Source organism: Caretta caretta, chromosome 2 (assembly GCF_965140235.1).
Source record: "Caretta caretta isolate rCarCar2 chromosome 2, rCarCar1.hap1, whole genome shotgun sequence".
Lineage (NCBI taxonomy): Eukaryota > Metazoa > Chordata > Testudines > Cheloniidae > Caretta > Caretta caretta.
Window position 1 is genome coordinate 254,397,280 of NC_134207.1, and position 7,061 is coordinate 254,404,340.

Here is a 7,061-nt window from a genome sequence, read left to right on the forward strand (position 1 = left end):
CTGAAGGACATAAAGCCAATTTCCCAGCCTTGCACCCCTGCTGTAGTATAAACCCAGAATTATACCATTTTACACTGCTCAGGGATTTGTACGATGTAAGCTCATTAATATAGTTTGCTTTCCCCTCAATATGGGAAAGATATGCACACCAAGCTGGTGTTACCCAAGCTGACATTTTTCCCAGACACTTCACTTAAAGACACTCTGGTTTAGATGAAACATAAAACAAGTTTATTAACTACAAAAAGATAGATTTTAGTGATTATAAGGGATAGCAAACAGATCAAACCAGATAACCTAGCAAATAAACAAAAATGCAAACTAAGTCTAACATACTAGATAGGTAGGATTTGAATTAGCAATTTCTTACCCTGACTGATGATACAAGCTGTCAAGGTTCCTTCCCCACTCTGAACTCTAGGGTACAGATGTGGGGACCTGCATGAAAAAACCCCTAAGCTTATTTTTACCAGCTTAGGTTAAAACTTCCCCAAGGTACAAACTATTTTACCTTTTGTCCCTGGACTTTATTGCTGCCACCACCAAGCATCTAACAAAATATAACCGGGAAAGAGCCCACTTGGAAACATCTTTCCCCCCAAAATCCCCCCAAGCCCTACACCCCCTTTCCTGGGGAAGGCTTGATTAAAAATCCTCACCAATTTGCACAGGTGAACACAGACCCAAACCCTTGGATCTTAAGAACAAGGAAAAAGCAATCAGGTTCTTAAAAGAAGAATTTTAATTGAAGAAAAAGTAAAAGAATCACCTCTGTAAAATCAGGGTGGTAAATACCTTACAGGGTAATCAGATTCAAAACACAGAGAATCCCTCTAGGCAAAACCTTAAGTTACAAAAAGACACAAAAACAGAAATATACATTCTATTCAGCACAACTTATTTTATCAGCCATTTAAACAAAACAGAATCTAACGCATAGCTAACTAGATTGCTTATTAACTCTTTACAGGAGTTCTGACCTGCATTCCTGCTCTGGTCCTGGCAAACACAAACACAAACACAAACACAAACACACACACACACATAGAGAACCCTTTGTTCCCCCCAGCTTTGAAAGTATCTTGTCTCCTCATTGGTCATTTTGGTCAGGTGCCAGCGAGGTTATCTTTAGCTTCTTAACCCTTTACAGCTGAAAGGGTTTTTTCCTCTGGCCAAGAGGGATTTAAAGGTGGTTAGCCTTCCCTTTATATTTATGACACAAGCAGTTCACCAAGTTTCCATACACAGGTTAGAAATCCCTTTAGCCTGGGACCAGCACTTACCCCAGTTCAGTCTTTGAACCTCAGGTGTTTCCAGCAGTTCTCCTGTGTGGACAGTAAGGCCCAGAGATTATATCACACCCCAATTTATATAGCTTTTCCGTATGGTGGGAAACCTTTGTTCCAAGCTCAGTTCCCAGTGCAGTTTGTGGAAAAGTACAGGTACCAAAATGGAGTTCAGTGTCATGTAGTCTGGTCACATCCCCTTGCATGCCTTGCTGAGTCATAGCAGCCATTATCCATAGACTATCTGGACTGACTGGCTCACCAGGTGGGGGATAAGCTTCTCCTAAGGCCTATTGTTTCCCTAATGGCCCATTACCTTGAATGGGCCCTTCACTGCCAGCTGTCTAGACTGGAGGCATTTTGCCTAGTGGGTGTCACCCAGGTGTAACCACATTTGAAGTACAGATACATAGTTAATATTCATAACCTCAGATACAAAAATTATACATGCTCACAAATAGGATAATCATATTCAGCAAATGATAACTTTTTCAATGACACCTCACAAGACATATCTTGTACCAGATGCATGATAATTATGTTATACTCATTTCATAATAATATCACTATGATGAATATGGGGTGTAGTGTCTCAGCCAGGAATTAGATGCTCAGAGGAAGATCCATAAATCTCCTTAACAGGCAATTATGGAATAACCAGCCAATAGGGGAAGTTTCTTCTTAACTCTATAACTTTGTAGTTCATTTATGCCTTGGATCAAGAGTGGTTACATCCCTTATACTATTTTTATGCTATTTAACTGTCTTGTTTTCATTATTCTTATAAATGTCTAATACCTTGCTTCAGTAAGGAATTTAAACTGTTTCAATCTTACTGAGTTCTTGGACTCAGTGTCTTATAGTAGCAAATTCTACAGGTTAAAGATCTATTGTGTAACTGTGTTAAAAAGTACTTCCTTTATCACTTTTAAATGTGTTGCCTTTCAATTGCATTGGATAGTCTTGTGTTATGAAACAGGGCAAATAGAAGCACCTAATTGTTTTTTTGTATGTCTTTCATGTTTGTATATACCACTGTCATTACTCGTATTTGTCTCATAAGGAACTCAGGGCCCCATTGTGCTAGACACGGGCAAACACTTATTAAAATGACAGTCCCTACTCCAAAGAACTTTCAGTCTATCTTCATGGATGTCTTTCAATGCCTCTACTAATTTTCATTGCCCACTTCTGGATCCCTTCTATTTTTTTCTATAACTTTTTTGAGATAGGGGCATAGGTGCTGGAACTAGAGGTGCTGGGAGCGCTGCTGCACCCCGCTGCTCCCCCCCCCAGCTTGAAGTGGTTTCCATTATATACAGGGCTGACAGTTTTGTTCAAGGGCTCGCAGCACCACCACCCCAATAAAAATTGTTCCAGTACTCCTGGCTAGGCATAACTAAAACTGAATCCTGTATTTTAGTTGCATAGCATAACATCAATACATACAATAGCATTATAATATGCTTATAACTATTTCCTATCCCACTCTCTGTACAGTCTATCATTTTTTGTTTGCTTTTTTTGACCACTGCTTGCACATTTAGCAGATGTTTTCCTTGAGCTGTCCAGAATGACTTCTTAGTTCTCTTTCCTGAATGGTTACCATTTATGTAGAATCCAGCAATGTGTTTGAGTAGTTCTAGCTAATCTATGCTCTATTTATATCACGCACATCACCATGGTAGCTGAAAGCATTACAATTTTTTTTAAAATAGGAGGGGGACTGATGTGATTTATATCTTAAGTTGCTCGCATTCCCTCCTACTAAACAGGCTTTATTTCTTTGCTTTTGATTTATTATGGGAAAGCTAAATCAAACAAGTGAATTATGGGGCGGAGCCTCAGCTGGTATAAATTATCATAGGCCCATTGACTTCAGCTCACACCAGCTGAAGATCTGCCCCTTCATATGTTGCCCTGAACACCATGACAACTGAAGTCAGTCTAATGTGATCTAGGAGTTAGTTCCACAGTTGAGAACCATCCACCAAGGAAGTTCTGGCCCTTGCATTCATGAGTCTCATTCTTGTAAGTGACACTCTCCTTGTTCTAGCTGAGGGTAGCTATCATCAACATTTATGGTCATATAGAGAGGCAAATCCTCATGTAACCTGGGCCAGTCCGGCAGAAAGCTATGAATATGCCTCCCATGCTCATCTTTCCATCTCTTAGCTGTGTAACGCAGAAATCTTTTAACAGCTATAATTTCAAATGCATCTGACATTGCTGCATTACAGAAATAAAAGAATGGAGCAAGCAATTTTGTATCATATACTGAGGGTGCAGTGTAGTCCGTGATTCTGCACCCATAGAATTTGCCACAAAATTAATCTCTTGCTGCTAAATACTGCTCCCCAATCTAATCCCTCATGTTTGTGAAGGAAACCTTGAAAACAGTGTTGTCTTCCTGAATCTGCAGAGAGCCTAAACAGTAACTCTAAAGGAGGTGTGAATCACTCCATTCATCCCCACCTTCCCCTTGACAACATCTGAGATGTAGTTATGATTTGTCCATACAAATATTTGCCCATATTGAAAATGGGAAAAATGGGGGCAACATAAAATAAATTAAATTTAATATAAAAATAAATAACAAATGTCTATCTTTGGTATTTACATGGACCCCATTACCGTAGTATCTGAGTGTCTCATGATCTTTAATGTATTTATCCTCCCAGCACCCCGTGTGCTAAAAAAGTAGCATTATCCCCATTTTACAGAGTGCAGATAAAGTACACAGAGGCTAAGGCCTAGATCCACAAAATGGATTCAGCATCACAATGCCCATAGACACCGACTTCTTCTGGCGCCGGTTGGTGCTCAACCCCCATCTGCCCCCGGCCCCGCCCCAACTCCACCCCGTCCCACCCCCTCCCGCCCCCATTCCAACCCTTTCCCCAAAGTCCCCGCCCCGACTCCGCCCTCTGTAATGGTGAACAAGCAATATACTAAACATTTCCCAGCAGGCTCATCTCCTGCTAACAGAATAGGGGTTTCAGGCAAACACTGCCAGCCTGTTACTACAGTATATTTCCCTTTGGGTCTTTGTGTGTGTCTGATTTTGTCTTAAGGCATTAGACAGATTCTCACTTAAAGCAAGATTGCAGGCAGGCATGTCACAGAATACAGATTTCACACAGCCTACAGCACAATCACAGAACCTGAGAACAACTCAGATATATTTAGAATCTACATTGTCATTACTTTCATCCTACAGAAAAAAAAAAAAAAGATTATAAACTCACAGCTGGAGAACATTAGCAATCTTCTCAATGCAGGCTAGGCCTGATACACCTGTTGTTTGTTTAACTGGAAGGGATTGGGTAACCTATGGGGGAAAAATCAAAGAAATCTATTTTTTGTACTGTGGTCACCATGTGGCTGTTACTGTGAAGGCAGTGTTATAATAATCACCCAGCAAAGGTTTTCTGGGCCAAGCCACTGATGCCATCGAGAGTCCAACATGCCAGTGGGAAAGTGCATCCTACCACAGGAATGAAGTAAAATAACTGTTTATGAAGAAGGGAGCATGTAGCAGTCACCTGCCTTGAAGAACACCCACATGCAGAGTGCAGCATGCAAACCTCAATATACAAAGAAGAGAGGTATGTCATCAAATAATGGAGGGGTTATCACGGCAAGGGGCACATCTTTCTTTGCAAAGGCCAAGGTGCACACACCCAAGAGTGAATTCTTGAAATTAATGGCTTAGATCAAATTGTTGGCTGAATGACTTAGATTGTGCAATGTGAAATCCTATTGTTCATCTTCAGTACTACATGCTGTCAAGAGAGAGTGAGAGAAGAAAATACTGAAGATTCAGATAAATAATCAACAAAAATTAACCTTGAAGGAATACCATCAACGTTTAAAGAAAAGGAGTACTTGTGGCACCTTAGAGACTAACCAATTTATTTGAGCATGAGCTTTCGTGAGCTACAGCTCACTTCATCAGATGCATACCGTGGAAACAGTTTCCACGGTATGCATCTGATGAAGTGAGCTGTAGCTCACGAAAGCTCATGCTCAAATAAATTGGTTAGTCTCTAAGGTGCCACAAGTACTCCTTTTCTTTTTGCGAATACAGACTAACACGGCTGTTACTCTGAAACCCATCAACGTTTACTGATTCAAAATTGTTACCATTTCATCCAGTTTTACATCCTTTTTAAAGACATATGCGGCACTACTTACAATGAAATCAAGTTGCCCTGTTTGTGTTCCTCTGTCCCCTTATCTGTTGAAAGTCTGGAAAGCATTTAGTGCTTTGTAGCCACTTCTGTAAATAAATAATAAAAAGACAAATCCTCCAGATTATGATTATCCTCAAAAGCTTGAGTTTTGTGTTATATTTAAAACTTAAAACTCCTTTGCAGATAATTTTTTTTTAAATAGCTCCTATTTTTGTAGGAGCTAAATAACTCAGAGCTAAAATCTGTAGCCCTTAAATTAAGCAAAACTTTCACTGACTTCAGTTGTATGCAGTGTTGCTGTAGCTATGTTGGTCCCAGGATATTAAAGAGAGAAGGTGGATGAGATAATTAATATATTTTATTGAACCAACTTCTATTGGTGAAAGAGAAGTTTTCGAGCTCAAAGAGAGCTCTTCTTCAGGTACTCAGGGTGCCACAGCTAAATACAATGTGGAACAGATTGTTTTAGCATAAGGAGTTAACATGTTGTAAGAGACAATTCAAGGTGAAGTGGGCAGTTAACACCCCTGCAGTTGTAGGACAAAGGAGGGTTAGTGGGTTATAGATTGTAGGCTATATACTACACAGCTTTTAGCGACATGGCTGTGTCGCTACAGCCGCGCCGCTAAAAGTCACGCTGTGTAGCCGCTGTTTGTCCGCTCTCCTGCCAACAAAAAGCTTCCACCCCCAACAAGCAGGGTTAGCTTTGTCGGCAGGAGAGCTCTCCTAAAGTGCTGCTCACACCAGCACTTGTCATCAGCAAAACTTGTCTTTCGGGGGGGGGGGGGGGGGGGGGTTTAACACCTCTGAAAGACAAAAGTTTTGTCATTCAATTACCAGTGTAACCCTTCTGCCTGTCAGAGTTGGCAGCAACAAAGGCCGGGTTCAGTATCTAGGGGTTCCATTCCAATAACACAGTGCAAAACCGGCTCAAGCCCCCACCCAGTGACCTGGGACAAATATATACCACCCCCGCTGGGCGTCTCCAAGAGGCAATACTTCCCCTCTCGCAAGCACAGAGTCTGAGTGTAGCAAAAAGCCTTCTAATAACAGAGAGAAACAATGTGGCATTATGTTGGGGAAACACCACCAACAGGATTCATAACACAACCCATGAGCAAAAAACCCACCCCAAGCAAATTGGGGCATGTCCTTTCCCTTTGGTTCTTGAGTCCAGCAACCCAAAATCACCCAAAGTCCCAAAAGTCCAACGACCCAAAAGTCTCTGTCCCTGGTCAGGGCAGGCCCAGGGTTCGAAAGTTTATCTGCAGAGTTTTACCTCCTAACCTAGGTGGAGATTGGGGGGGAGGGGTTAAGGGGCATCTTACATGTTCCAAAGCTGATGGCCCCACCTGTCCATGGGGCTCCGCTCTGCCAGCCGCCCCATGAGCTGCTCTAGGCATCCAACAGACTGCTCTGCTCCACCAGCCGCTCTGCTCTGATTGCCATCCCGCAAACTGCTTTGCTCCACAAGCCACTCTACTCACCGTCCCGCAAACTACTCCACCATATATCTTCAGGCTCCCCCACTACTTAACACAACACTCAGTGATTTCAGCTCTTAGTCAGTTTAGCTCTC